This window comes from Acomys minous (genome assembly GCF_964271855.1).
Source record: "Acomys minous genome assembly, chromosome: 16".
NCBI classification, from domain to species: domain Eukaryota; kingdom Metazoa; phylum Chordata; class Mammalia; order Rodentia; family Muridae; genus Acomys; species Acomys minous.
In genome coordinates, this window is record NC_140498.1 from 86,951,458 (window position 1) to 86,965,272 (window position 13,815).

General features: G+C 51.7%; 1 protein-coding gene across 11 annotated transcripts in view; it reads left to right on the top strand.

The window, feature by feature from the left end:
* Nucleotides 1-13,815, top strand: part of CUX2 (cut like homeobox 2) — a 186,416-nt gene that overhangs the window by 101,151 nt on the left and 71,450 nt on the right. The window contains exon 1 of one of the 11 annotated variants that reach the window (XM_084762077.1): nt 8,751-8,768. The exons of the other annotated variants lie outside the window; for them this stretch is intronic. The gene's annotated coding sequence lies outside the window, so the exon portion shown is untranslated. Of the gene's footprint in view, nt 1-8,750; nt 8,769-13,815 lie in introns of those variants that run through there. 11 annotated transcript variants of the gene reach the window in all.

Here is a 13,815-nt window from a genome sequence, read left to right on the forward strand (position 1 = left end):
ACTTTCCAGACTGCAAGTGGGCCAGCCAGCCAGTTACCCAGCCATTGAAGTCAAAGGCAGCTGAGCCTACAGGGGGCCTCAGGAGCACATGGCAAATACATCTCTTGGCCCTTGAGCCCACCTCCCAACTTGTTGTGGCAAGCATCTATTGAGCACCTACTGCACACACTGTACCGAATGAGTAGTCTACCTCGGCTGGTAGGTTACTAACACAGTGTGTTTCCAACATCAGGAGAGGAACGGAGGTGGGGGAGTTCAGGGGTGAGGTGAGAAGAGAGGGTAGGCTCATTTTCTGCACCCCAAGGCCAGACACTGTGTGCACCGAGTGTTGGTGTAGGCGGGGGGAGGGAGGGCCACAAGCAAAGGCACAGACGACCCTGCCTCAGCCTAGAACAGCAGAGACTGCTAGACACCACAGGGGGATGTAATCCCAGACCCCGAGTCCAAGAGTCCAAATGCTGTGAGGAAGCCCCTCCCCCCAAGGCCAGGAGGGAGGAAGAAAGGCAGAGGAGGCCTGGCTGAGCCCGTGTGAGAGGGCCATCAGAGGAATCAAGGCTGGCACAAAGGCCCTGGGGTGACCAAGAAATAAGGGCAGCGGAAACATGGAATGGGGTGAAAGGACGGAGATCCAGCCAGCACTGGGCAGGACTTGGGACTTCATTCTCAAGAGCTGTGGGAAGTCACTCTCTTCTTGTGACAGTTTCAGGCAGAGTGACCAGACCTAATTTATGCTTCGGAAATGGCGCCGCTGCCTTTGGTTGCTGTGGCAGGAGTGAACTGGGGGTGGGGGCTGGGGGGGTGGTGTAGGTCGCTGTGCCAGCCGTGCGCTTTGTGCAGCACTGGAGCGCTCCCTGGTGATCTTTTTTTTTTTTTCCCTTCAAGACAGGGTTTCTCTGTGTAGCCTTGATTGTCCTAGACTTGCTTTGTAGACCAGGCTGGCCTCAAACTCACAGTGATCCGCCTGCCCCTGCCTCGCAATTGCTGTGATTAAAGGCGTGCGCCCACCACGGCCTGGCTGCGATCTTTCTCTTAAGTCACCTTCTTGTGAGGACTTAATAGTGATGTGCATGGGAGGGGCGGGCAGATTCCAGGGGGCCAAGGCTTAACTCAGCAGTCAGCCATATTCCCCATGGCCTTGGGACAAGCACCGACAGCCAAATGATCCTTGGAATCAGCGCGTCCCATTCACACTGAAGTGGGACCCCCCCCCCAACCCTGACTGGGATCCTCAGTGTGTGCCCTTTGGCCTCTGGGTTCTCTCAGGTGTCACCTCTGCAAGATGGATCCATGTTGCCGCTTGTCTCTCTCTCTCTCTCTCTCTCTCTCTCTCTCTCTCTCTCTCTCTCTCTCTCTCTCTGTCTCTCTCTCTCTGTCTCTCTCTCTCTGTCTCTCTCTGTCTCTCTCTCTGTCTCTGTCTCTCTCTCTCTCTCTCTCTCTCTCTCTCTCTCTCTCTCTCTCTCTCTCTCTCTCTCGTGCGCGCCTGAGGCTATGTGGGCCATTCTGTGCGGTGAACACGTTATAGGGCTCTCAGCCATCCATGTTAATGGGCGTCTGGGTCATTTCCAGTCGGGAGCTGTTATGAATGGTGCCTTGGTGATACATTCTTCTCCATCTTGAACACATTCATGAATTATCTGGAGAGCTGGGTGAACTGCAGAGACGGCTCTGTGGGCCTGGCAGGGCCGCAGCCGTCACTCCACAAGAATGCCTTGGTGGTTTCCTGGCTGCCAGTGTGTGCACGAGGAAGCTCTGTGTTGGTGGACAGATTCCTCTGAAACACGTGTGCCACAGGGGACTGTGGCAGCACAGGGAGCTAGCTGTGCAAGGCTCTGACAGGCACGGTGACTTCCCAGGTGCCAACTGGAACCTCTCCAGTGGTGACTGATGTTTGGATTTTACCCGCGTCCTTGCCAACACTTGGAACTGTCTGCTTTTTGCTTGGTTCTCGATTTGCAACCCCAGCTAGCCTCGCTACTCTGTCACCCAGGCTGGCCTCAAGCTCACAGCAATCCTCCTGCATCACCTCCCTGCTGTGGCATTATAGGTGTACACCACCTCCCCTGGTTTGACAGTGGCGTGATGGTCACTTGCGTCATCTTGCATCTTGGTGCAGGTGTCTTACCTGCTGTTTCCTGATGTGTCTCACCGTGTTTTCTAAGAATTTGCCTTTCTTTAAATCTTCACGAGTTTTTAGCTCTGGACATAGTCCTTTATCAAATCAGGTGCATGACCCTTCAATTCTGCCTGGCCTATGTCACCTCATAGGTTTGTTTGGTCATTTTTTTTTAATTGAAAAATGAAATCATTCATATTACATCTCATTTGCTATCCCATCCGATGCATCCTCCCTCCCTCCCTCCCTCCCGCTTTCACCCCATTCCCCTTCCTTATGGCTGTGACTGAGGGGGACCTCCCCCCCCCTTGAAGATGATGCTAGGGTATCAAGTCTCTTCTTGGTAGTCTGCTATCCTTCCTCCGAGTGCCATCGGGCCTCCCCATCAAGGGGATATGGCCAAATATGGGGCACCAGAGATCCTGTGAAAGTCAGTCCCCAGTCTCCACTTAACTGTGGAGAATGTTCTGTCCCTTGGCTAGATCTGGGTAGGGGTTTGATGATAACTGCACATATTGTCCTTGGTTGGTGCCTTAGATGGAGCAGAACCCCTGGGCCCAGATCCGCTCATCATAGTGTTCTTCTTATAGGTTTCTAGGACCCTCTGGATCCATCTATTTCCCACCTCGTATATTTCTCTCACCTAGAGTCCCAATAGGATGTCCTCACCTCTATCCCACTTTCCTGGTAAGTGAAGACTTTCATGAGACATGCCCCTTGGCCTAGTGTCCAGTTATAAGTGAGTATATACCATTTGAGTCTCTCTGCTTCTGGGTTAGCTCACTCATTATGATCGTTTCTAGTTCAATCCATTTGTCCACAAATTTCGGGAATTCCTTGTTTTTAATAGCTGAGTAGTATTCCATAGTGTAAATGTACCACAGTTTCTTTATCCATTCTTCTACTGAGGGGCACTTAGGCTGTTTCCAGGTTCTGGCTATTATGAATAAGGCTGCTATGAACATGGTTGAGCAAATGTTCTTGTTGTGTGCTGGAACATCTTCTGGGTGTATTCCAAGGAGTGGAATAGCTGGGTCTTGAGGGAGCCCTATTCCCAGTTTTCTGAGATAGCACCAAACAGATTTCCAAAGTAGCTGCACTAGTCTGCATTCCCACCAGCAATGAAAGAATGTTCCTTTCTCTCCACATCCTCGCCAGCATGTGCTGTCGCTTGAATTTTTGATCTTAACCATTCTGATGGGTGTAAGATGGAATCTCAGAGTTGATTTGATTTGCATTTCTCTGATGACTAAAGACGTTGAGCATATCTTTAAGTGTTTCGCAGCCATTTGATATTCCTCTGTTGAGAATTCTCTGTTTAATTCTGAGCCCCCTTTCTCAATTGGATTATTTGGTTTGGTGTTGTTTAATTTCTTGAGTTCTTTATATAGTTTGGATATTAGACCTTTGTCAGATGCAGGGTTGGTGAATATCTTTTCCCAGTCTGTAGGCTGTCGCTTTGTTCTTTTGACAGTGTCTCCTGCCTAAGCTTCTCAGCCTCATGAGATCCCATTTATTAATTGTTGACCTTAAGGCTGTTTGGTCAGTTTTTTGAGACAGAGTCTCTCTGCATAGCCTTGGCTGTTCTGGACTCACTTTGTAGAGTAGGCTGGCCTCAAACTCACAGCAATCTACCTGCCTCTGCCTCCCAAGTAAAGGTGTGTGCCACCACGCCTGGTTTTGGGTTTTTTGTTTTTTGTTTTTTAATTACATTTGTTTGTCTGTGTTTCTGTGTATGTGGAGGTCAGAGGACTTCCATCATGTGGATCCGTGGACTTGAGCTGAGGTCCTCAGGCTTGGCAGCAAGCGCCTTTGCCTGTTGAGGCATCTCAATGGCCCTACTTTCAATTTGACCATTATTTCCCAGGGCCTGGGTGTGCGTAGTGACCCCATCTGCTGTGCTGAGCTGGTGGTGACGGTTCCGGGGATGGTTTTGTTTGGTTTATTTTGCTTTTTAGGGGCAGACTTTTACTCTGTAGCCCAGGCTCACTTAGAACTCGCAGTTATAGCCAACTTCTGATCCTCCTGCCTCCACCTCCCAAGTTCTGTGATTATGGGCATTCACCACCACACCTGGCCATATTCAACAGCGTGAGCACATAGCAGAACTTTCCAGCTGTTGCTCCAGGTGTGGCAGTGTCATCACTCTGATGGGTAAGAGTGATGGAACAGATGCTTTGCTGGTTTTGTTTGGGCTTGGTAGCCAGCAAGCCATATCTTCGTCTATCTCCATGGACCGAGCTCCCTGTGAGCCTCTGTTACTTTTAAGGCTGTAAAAGGTCCCCAGACAAGAAAGCTTTGGGGACAGTATGCTCTATGGCTAGCAAAAAATAAAAAATAAAAAAAATGGCTGCAGTGCCCCCTAGGACGTAGGACCTACATCTTTAAAGGTTGGCGGTTTGGGGACAGTAGCCCGATGGCCATGAAGGATGAGTGAGGTTTATGTGGGGGTCACTTGAACCGAGCTACCCATTCATGTCTTGGACCCCATAGTGCCTCTACACATCCCGAGGCTGGCCCAGGCACCCCAGGCTCAACCGTCATGGACTGAGGGGGGTGCCCCAAGGTGTTTTGTATAGCAGAACAATTTAAACTAATTAGAAACTTTGCAGAATGTCTTTAAACACACTGGTGTGGGCCTCAAGAGCAGCTCTTATTAGGAGGGACGGCTGCTGACTGGCGAGGAGAGGCAATGATATAAGGCCCTTGATTAACTCATTTGAATTTCTTTGGAGAACAAATTCGAATCTCTTTCTATTTTCTCCTATTGTACCGGCTGCACATCTGCTGGCTGGGGTTGGGGGATGGGAAGACGCACCACCCCAACCGCTCCCAGCCTGGGATAGGGCAGGGCTCCAGCAATCCTCACTGTCCAGAGTGGTGCTTGGCGTCTGCCTCTCAGTAACGTGTCAGGGTCTGGGCAAGGCAAGTAGGAAGCAGTGTGGCGATTTCCCCGGAAGGCCCCTGGGACCAGCTGGAGACAGTTCCAGAATAGAGAAGGCAGCCTGGGATCTCTGGTCCCGTTTGGCAGTACTGACATGCTGCCCCACAGCCACCTCTTCAGTGCTTTCCCTGTGGTTAAAGCAAGCAGTCCCTGCAGCCAGCCTGTGTGTTGGCTGAGGGAACCTCTCTCTGCTGTTATGTCACTCTAAGAGGGGATAATAGCAGGGCCCCCTTCCCAGGGTTCTTGTAGTCTAGGGCTGTGTACACAGCAGGCACACCACTCCACACTTAATTAATAGACTACACTTTGGCTGGCTGGTTCAAAGCCCCAGTGAGTCTGTTGGGTACAAACCGCATTGTTAGGGTTGTCCTGAACTAGTTGCCAGTGATGAAAGTTGGGAGGGCTATTTTTCCATAAAAAGTAAGGATTTGGGACTTTGGAGTGTGAGGTAGCTGCCCACTCCTGGCCAGTATCCTGGGATATTACCCTGCCAGAGCTGAGTTCCAGCATGCATGTAGCCCTGTGTTCCAACCCCAGCACTGTGTAAACAGGATGTAATGACTCATGCCCATAACCCCAGCACTCGGGGGTGGGACATGCGGGGTCCTGAAGAGTTCAAGGACCTCCTCCAATACTTAGAAGTCGAAGGCCTGCCTGGGACCTATGTAAGGCCCCCGCCTCAAAAAAAATCTGTGTCTGGGTGAGCGCGGGTTCCAAGTCTCCCCATGTGAGAAGTAATCTAAAGTGAGGGCACTTGGCATACAGATGGCAGAAACTCCAGACTTGGGCACTTCTGCTTGAGCTCACCTCCCCACTCCCCAGCTCCTTGACTACCCGGTGGCCATTGGAAGCTAGTTCTGTCCCCCTTGTACCCCTCTCCTGTCTCCCCAATTCTGATGTTCCAAAGACACACACACACACACACACACACACACACACACACACACACACAGTGTGTCCATATGCACTCCCCTGCGCCTCAGGACCCGTTCACCCACTGGTTCCAACCACGTTTCCTTCCTCGAGGCCTTTTTTACATGTTTAGTTTGAAGCTATTAAGAAAGAAAGAAGGGGGCTGGGAGAGATGCCTCCGAGGTTCAGAGGCATCTTCCAGAGGTGCGGTCTATCCACACACTGAGATGTTCCTGCAACTCAAAGGACCGAAGCAGGGCCACCCAGTGCTCAGGGCTGGAGCAAAGGCTGGAGTCCCATCCCCACTTCTGTAGCTGGGAAAGGCAAATCCTTCCAGGCAGGAAGGAGCCTGCGGCTGGGCAGGGCTGGATCAGGATGGATTACAAATTGATAGAAAAGCCCTTTTGGGTGACGGCAGTGTTCTAAAGCATTTAGCACAGAGGCTCGCAACTCCATAAACACCCAGACGCATCAGGCTGCCTGCACATAGTAGGTCGGTTTCACAGCATGTACACAGTAGGCCCACGAAGACTAGATTGGTGTGGTGGATCTGTTTGAGCTGGAGTCACAGGCTGTTGTGAGCGGCCATGTGGGTACTGGGAACGGAGCTCCGGTCCTTTGCAAGAGGAGCCAGCGGGGTTTTTGTTTTTGTTTTTCTTCGAGACAGGGTCTCTCTGTGTAGCCTTGGCTGTCCTAGACTCGCTTTGTAGACCAGGTTGGGATTAAAGGCGTGAGCCATCACGCCCCGCTGGAGCCAGGGTTCTTAGCCACTGAGCAGTCTCTCCAGCCCCGCCCTCAGGTTTCCGAGACCTTGGCAGGGTTCCACTTCCTGTGGCTCACTGAAGGAAGGGTGAGGAATGAGAGACAGGAGGGAAGGAAGTCAGCAGAGAGGAGCTGTGCTTCCGAGCACCACGCATGGGGTACCTACTGTTTTTTAAGCTCTGGCAGTTACGCGGTGTGTAAGGGTTTTGTAGTTTTCAAATCTTTTCTTCCATATTCTTCATGCATGCGCCCATGTGTGAACGTGTGTGGAGGCAGAAGGGTGACTTCCCATGTCTTCAGCTATTGCTGTCTCCCTCACATTGGGGCTCACACTTCAGCTAGACAGGCCGGCCAGCAGCCCCCCTCTGCCTGACCTCTGCCTGCTCTGTGGTGATACCCCCCACCCCCGCCAGATGCATGCTGACCTTCATGGGGGTGTGGCCAGTCGCACCTGTGCTTTGGAATAGGAGAATCTGACCAGGGAGCCCTGCCCCTCCCCCAGGAGATGCTAGAACTCTGGGGGATAAGAACAGGTTGCAGGCAGCAGGGACTGTGTGTGCCGGTGTCCTGGGGCGGGAAAGGGGCTGGCCCTGTGGAAGAACGTGTGACTGGGGAATGAAGGAGAAGAGTTGTCTCCATAAGGTCAGGGCCATGAGCCCCAGAGAAGAACCTGATTTAGACTGAGACAGTAGGCAGATGTGGTGGGGCGTGGAAAATAGTCTCTTACGAGGAACCTCAGTTCCCATTGAGGGATGCAGGGCCACCACCTGGAGCCCTAGCAAGTGCCCAGCACATAGTAGGTGCTTGGTGAGTTATGAGCGAATGAGTGGGTAAGTGCATGGATTAAATTAGTGAATAAATGAGTGACTAGGCGGGTAAGTGAGTGAATGGAAGGTAACTGAATAGGCAAGTAGGTGGGACAATGAATTAATGAATGAGTGAGTTAATGAGTGAATGTTTGCAGCTGTGACCTCCCGCAGCTCTTCCTGTGACTACGGAAGGGACAGGGTTACCCAGCCAGCTCACCCTCATAGCACCCTCAGAATGGGACTCCGCGCTCCCCGGGGGCGGGGAGGGGGGGGAGGGCACTTCCGCAGGGCTGCTTAGGGAACAGCAAGCAGTAATCAAGGCAGGAGGACGCCATCGGATGTGGCTTGTGCCAGGTGATTAGGTGTCTGATTGGCGCCCTCCTCCTAGGACAGCCACCTCCGGGTCCTACAGTGGCAGGATCAGGCTGCTCTTCCTGCATAATACCTAGGGAATGTCTGAAGGGAGCAACTGCTGAGCATGGGAGTGCACCCAAGTCCCGTGGGTCCCTTTCAGTTGTCCCTTTGCTCAGACATTTAATAGCTCCACAAGTAGTGCCCACCGTGGAGTGCACTGGGCATTCAGGTGAGGTAATGATCTGAGCCAGCCTTGTCTCTATGGTGGATACTGGAGAATTCCGGGTGTAGACATAGGTTGTCAGTGGCCAGAGAAGTAACCCACCTAGATGTGTGGGTAGGGAGGGGTGTGCAGAGAAATGGCAGAGGTTCAGGTGAGGGAGCAGCCTCGGCTGTTCTGAGGAGGTTGTGAGGTAGGTTTTTGTAAGGGGCTGAGACTCCAGGAAGGTGATGGTGAACATCTTCCTGTCCAAGAGCCAGCTAGGATCATGTGACTTCCTGTCCACCAACCAGCTAGGAATACCATGACTTCCTATCCATCAGCTGGCTAGCATCATGTGACTTCCTGTCCGTCATGTGACTTCCTGTCCCCCAGCCAGCTAGCATCATGTGGCTTCCTGTCCCCCAGCCAGCTAGCATCATGTGACTTCCTGTCCGTCATGTGACTTCCTGTCCCCCAGCCAGCTAGCATCATGTGACTTCCTGTCCACCAGCCAGCTAGCATCATCATGTGACTTCCTAGACAAGAACCAACCAGTTATCAGCTTGAGGCCTCCTGAGACTGCAAGCCAATGCTTCCTTGGACCTCTGGAAGCTGGGAGAGCTAACGCAGGACTCAAAAGGCTCCCGTTGTCTCTACTCCCTGCACGACCAGGTGTGTCACACGGGCAGGGCCTTCGCCTGTCCTTGTGTGTTGTGGGAACCGGAAAAATAGTTGTCGGGCGAATGAGTGAGTGAGTGAGTGAGTGGAGGATGGATGGGTAGACAGCCGAGTGGATGAGTAGATGTTAGGTGAGTGGAAAGACAGATGGATAAATGATGGGCGTGGTGCATGGGAGATGGAAAGATGGTGGAAAGATGGCTACATGAGCGATGGCAGATAGATGGGTGGACAGGTGACTACGGACGGATGGATGGACTGATGGACAGATGGGTAGATGATAAACAGATGAAGGGTGAATAATGGATAGATGTTAGCTAGGTAGGTGGATAGGCGGATGATAGCTGGAGAAATAGCTGGATGGATGGATGGACAGATGGACAGATGGACAGGTGGGTGGATGATAGATGTATTGTGGATGGATGAGTAGGCGATTGATGGATAATGGCCCGATATCGGAATGTTGGGCAAGTGGCTGGCTAGGTGGGTGGATGGTAGATGGGGGTTATAGATGATGCATGGGTAGGTGGGCTGACAGGTACACGGACAGTTCAGAGAAGGGCTCCCCTTGCTAATACCTGAGGCACACTCCCCAAAACAGCAGCCTAGAAGAAAGAACCACTGGGCACGTAGCTTTGTCTCCTTGCAGGGCCCACGTGTCAGAGTGTCCCTACATCGCAAGCAATTCATCCACTCCCTCGTTCCTGGAAATCCACTACCCTCTCAACACCGAGAACCACGTGGCCTGTGCTGGTTGGGGGACCCTATGCCCGACAGCACTTACGCTAGGTCAGTCCCTGTGAGGGCCGTGGGCGGTCCTCAGTTGACACCCAGCCTCTGGGGTTTGGCCTCATTCTGAACTGCCCCCCTGCACTGCTGGAACACAGTTGAGTCCAGCCTGGCTCAGAACCCTCCCCACAGGCTCCGCCCCTTGCCCCTGCCCCAGATAATTGGCCCAATACATCTTGGTGCTGGAAATTTACATACAGCGCAGGAAGTGATGGATGGCTCTAGTAAACCCGTCTGTCTCGGCCTGGCTCAGCTATCCATCGTAGTGGGCTGCGAGGCCATCTGTCTTTCTCCTTGCTGGTGGCAAGCCAACGTGTGCCCTCCATCCTGGGTCATCCAAGGCCCCTCTGCAGGCAACACCCCCCTCCTCGGTAGCCCCCAAAGCTTGCTCCTCCTCCGGTGTCCCTGGGCCTACCTTCTTCTGGCTCTGTGGACCTGTCACACAGAGGGGACATTCTTCTGTCCTAAAGATTAGCTGATTGCTGCTGTTGTGAGGCACATTTCATGGCTACTCCACTGACAAGCTCCCATGAGCTCCCAGGATCCACCTGTCTCTGGCCCCTGCCACCAGCTTGGGGCAGGGAGGCTTACAGAATTACGTTCCCCTAATGCCTAGCTCTCTATAGGTTGCTGGAGATCTGAACACTGGGTCCTCGTGTATGTGTGTGTGTGTGTGTGTGTGTGTGTGTGTGTGTGTGTGTGTATGTGTGTATGCTCATGCTCACTTACATGTGCACCCACACGCACATATGCCTGTATGTGTGGTTTGTGTATGTGTTTGTATGTATGTGTATGGTGTGTGCGAGCATGTATGGGTGTGTGCGTGTATGTGTGCATGCATGTGTAAGTGGTGTGTGTGTGGTGAGTGTGCATACATGCATGTGTATATATATATACATGCATGTGTATGTGTTATAGCAAGTGGCCTACCCACCAAGCCATCTCCTCAGCACCAGTTAGTGAAGAGGTGTGCCATTATTCGAAGACCAAGGACAGGCAAGCTGTGAGACACTGTATCAGACATGGTGACATACCCCTGTGATCTCAATACTTCGGAGGGAGACTGAGGCAGGAAAATTCAAAATTTGACACCAGTCTGGTGTACACAGTGGCATCCCGTCTCAAAAAGCCTCGAAGCAGAGGCAGCCCCAGGTGTTCAATTGAAGATAAATAGAAATCAGACCCGCTGTGGCGTCACAGGCCTGTGATCCAAACATTGAGGAAGATGGCAGCCAGGAAGGTGGTTAATATTTCAAGAACAGCCTGGGCTACTTAGTGAGCATAGTGTGTCTGAGGTCATGTATATACCTGTGTGTGTGTGTGTGTGTGTGTGTGTGTGTGTGTAAAATAAAGAGAATTCAGGTGGAGTAGCATTATGGTTGAAGTTATGACAAGGGACATGTTTCTGACCTCCAGCCCATGAGGTTGGTAGCACCTCATACGTTCTGAGGGCCTGGAGATCCCAGGCTGAGGAGACAGACCATCCCAGCATCAGGGCACACACCAGGCAGTGGGCAAGCATGGGGGTACAGACCAGTGACGGAGCCCCTCCTGATGCGGCAGCTCCACAGCCTCCCTCTCCCTGCTCGCTGGCTCCAGCCTCAGCTGCATCTGTCATCTGCTCCCAGCTCATTAAAATTATCTCTTTTTAGTTGCAAATAGGCTGCTTATGAGGGTCGTTACTTGAATGGTCTGCGCGGGGCTCCGGGCTGTCTGTCTGTTGCTGATGGCTAGTTAGGTTAATCGCATGTGTCTCCTCCTCGCCTGGGCCCAGCCTAAAGTCTGGGACTGTGTATATCATGCCTGGGGCCGGACATGGAAGTCTTGCAGGAGCATGGCTGGCAAGGGCTGCTAGCAGGATGCAGGGTGTGTCTCTGAAGCCGGACTTGAGAATGGGGCTGGCTTGTGTTTCAGAGATGTCTTCTGTCCCCTTGAAATAAACATAGGTCAGTGGACTTTTCTAACCGTGTTTGTTTTAAAAGCCCGCCTGTTGATTCCATCTCTTAGTTTGTTGATTTTCAAATGCCCGCTCTTTCAGAGTACAAGGGGATCGGTTTTAATGTCTCTGCTTGCCCATGGGTGTGTGTGTGTGTGTGTGTGTGTGTGTGTTTGTGTGTGTGTGTGTGTGTGTGTGATATCTTCCTGTGAAAACCTAGGTCATTTGGATCTAGCAGGGTGTCCTCTGCACCCTGTGTGTCTAAGAAGGAGATGAATATCAGCCAGTGTTTATTGAAATCCTGGCAGGGAGCATTATGATCTTGAATTATTTAAGACAATCTCCCCCCAAACACCCTCATCTGATGGAGAAAGGGAGCTGAGGATAGCTGAAAAGCAAGACATTGAAAATCTGCCTTCGGAGCCCACCAAGGAGCCGCTCCCCACCTTAGTTATTAGCACTGCCTGTAATTCGCCTCCTAGCCCCTGGCTGAGTCCTCTCAAAGATGCTCAGGCCCTCAATAAATGGTAGTTACGATTATTGCATTTATTCTTGTCACGATTGGTGTTGCCGATATACTTACTGTAGAAAAGCTGCAAACATTCAAGGTTGAAAGATGAGGACCAACTGAGGCAGAGTTGAGGGGAGCATGGTCCGCATGTCTGTGACAGCATCTGCTCTGACTGGGCAGGGGAGCAGGCGTGTGGTGGTCCAGAGCCAGGAGCTGCTGATGTCTTCTGCCTTGCCTGGCCCTCCCTCGGCCTTGGTGCAGTCAGCAGGCGTCCTGATGGTCAGGTCTGCACCCACCAGCAATTAGGGAAGTACAGACAGAAGGACAGCCCTGAGGCACACCATGGTAGCAACTAAATGTCCCCTGCATGGCCATTTCCTTTCATAACCTGTGTGAGGTGTGTGTATGTGTGCGTGTGTGTTTGTGTGTGTGCACGCACACTGCACTTTATTTGCTGACACATAGTTTCTTGCTATACACAGAACTCCAGGCTTACACACTTGGATAGTCTGCCTAGCCAGCTTGCTCTACGGAACCCCCCCAATGTCCACCTTCATAGTGGGGTTATCGGTACACCGCCACGCCTGCCTAGCTTTTCAGTGGGTGAAGCTCAGGATTCCAGTTGTGCGCACACAGCAATCCCTTTACCTGCTGAGCCATCTCTCCAGCTGCAAGCGTTGGTACTGATAGTGGCTGTGTGAAGAGGTTCAGGGTCCCCAAGAAAAGAGCTCACATGTGCAGGTGTGTTGCATACCCGTGATCCAGCACTCAGAAGGCTGAGGCAGGAGCCTTGTGAGTTCGGGCCAGCCTGAGCTCCAAATTTTAAAAATAAGCGCTCATAAAAGTCAGTGTCAGAAACAGAATAGTCCATAAACCAGGGGGTGCGTTCCAAGTCCCATTCTGTGTCCTGCAGCAACACACACACACACACACACACACACACACACACACACACACATACACTACACCTTGAAAAACTAAGAAAAACTTCAGTAGACCTCAACATTCTAGTTCTTTCTTCCTTACCAAATGAGAGCCTTACCCTCCTTGGGAGGGTACCTTGGGAGAAGTGTGTGTGTGTGTGTGTGTGTGTGTGTGTGTGTGTGTGTATAAGCCATGACAAATGTCTTCTCTGTCTTTCCCTCTCCATTCTCTTTCTCACCCAGCTCTAAATTCATCATGGCTTTCAGGCTGGCAGCCTCGAGGTGGCCCTGTCCCACGGTGATGTGGGGATGCGCTTCAGCACCTTGGAGAGCAGCAGCACCCTCGCCCAGGTTTTAAGCTGTTGGTGCCTCTGCTGTCCCCTCACCCCCAACCTACATACTAGTCTTGTGATTTTTTTCCCCAAAAGTTAGCTGTTCTTCTAGAAACAGATGGGTTGCTCCCCAAAAGGGCTCCTCCAAGGGCCTGAGGCTTCCCTCATAGGCTTGGGGGGGCGGGGCCAGGCAGGTCTATTGCGCTATGGTAAATTGCCAGGGAGCAGGCGTTGCAGACACGAGCTGCCTTTTACAAGGAAAAGGCTCTGCAGTGGGTTAACGGTACTTTTATTTCATTATCTAACAGTGAATGGGTTTCATTGTGTGCGCAAGACGAATGTGTATTAGTGGTGACAAATGGGGTCTTTCAGCACAACGCCGCACTTCGTCATACATATGTTGGATTAAAGAGTCCGCCCTGGAAACGCGCTCCCTGCATCTGTGTGCACGTGTTTTTTTTTTTTTTTTAATAAATCTGATTGCAGAAATTTATTGCACCACCGGATTTAGGAAATTATGAAGCTTGATTGCTGCAAATATAATCGGGTG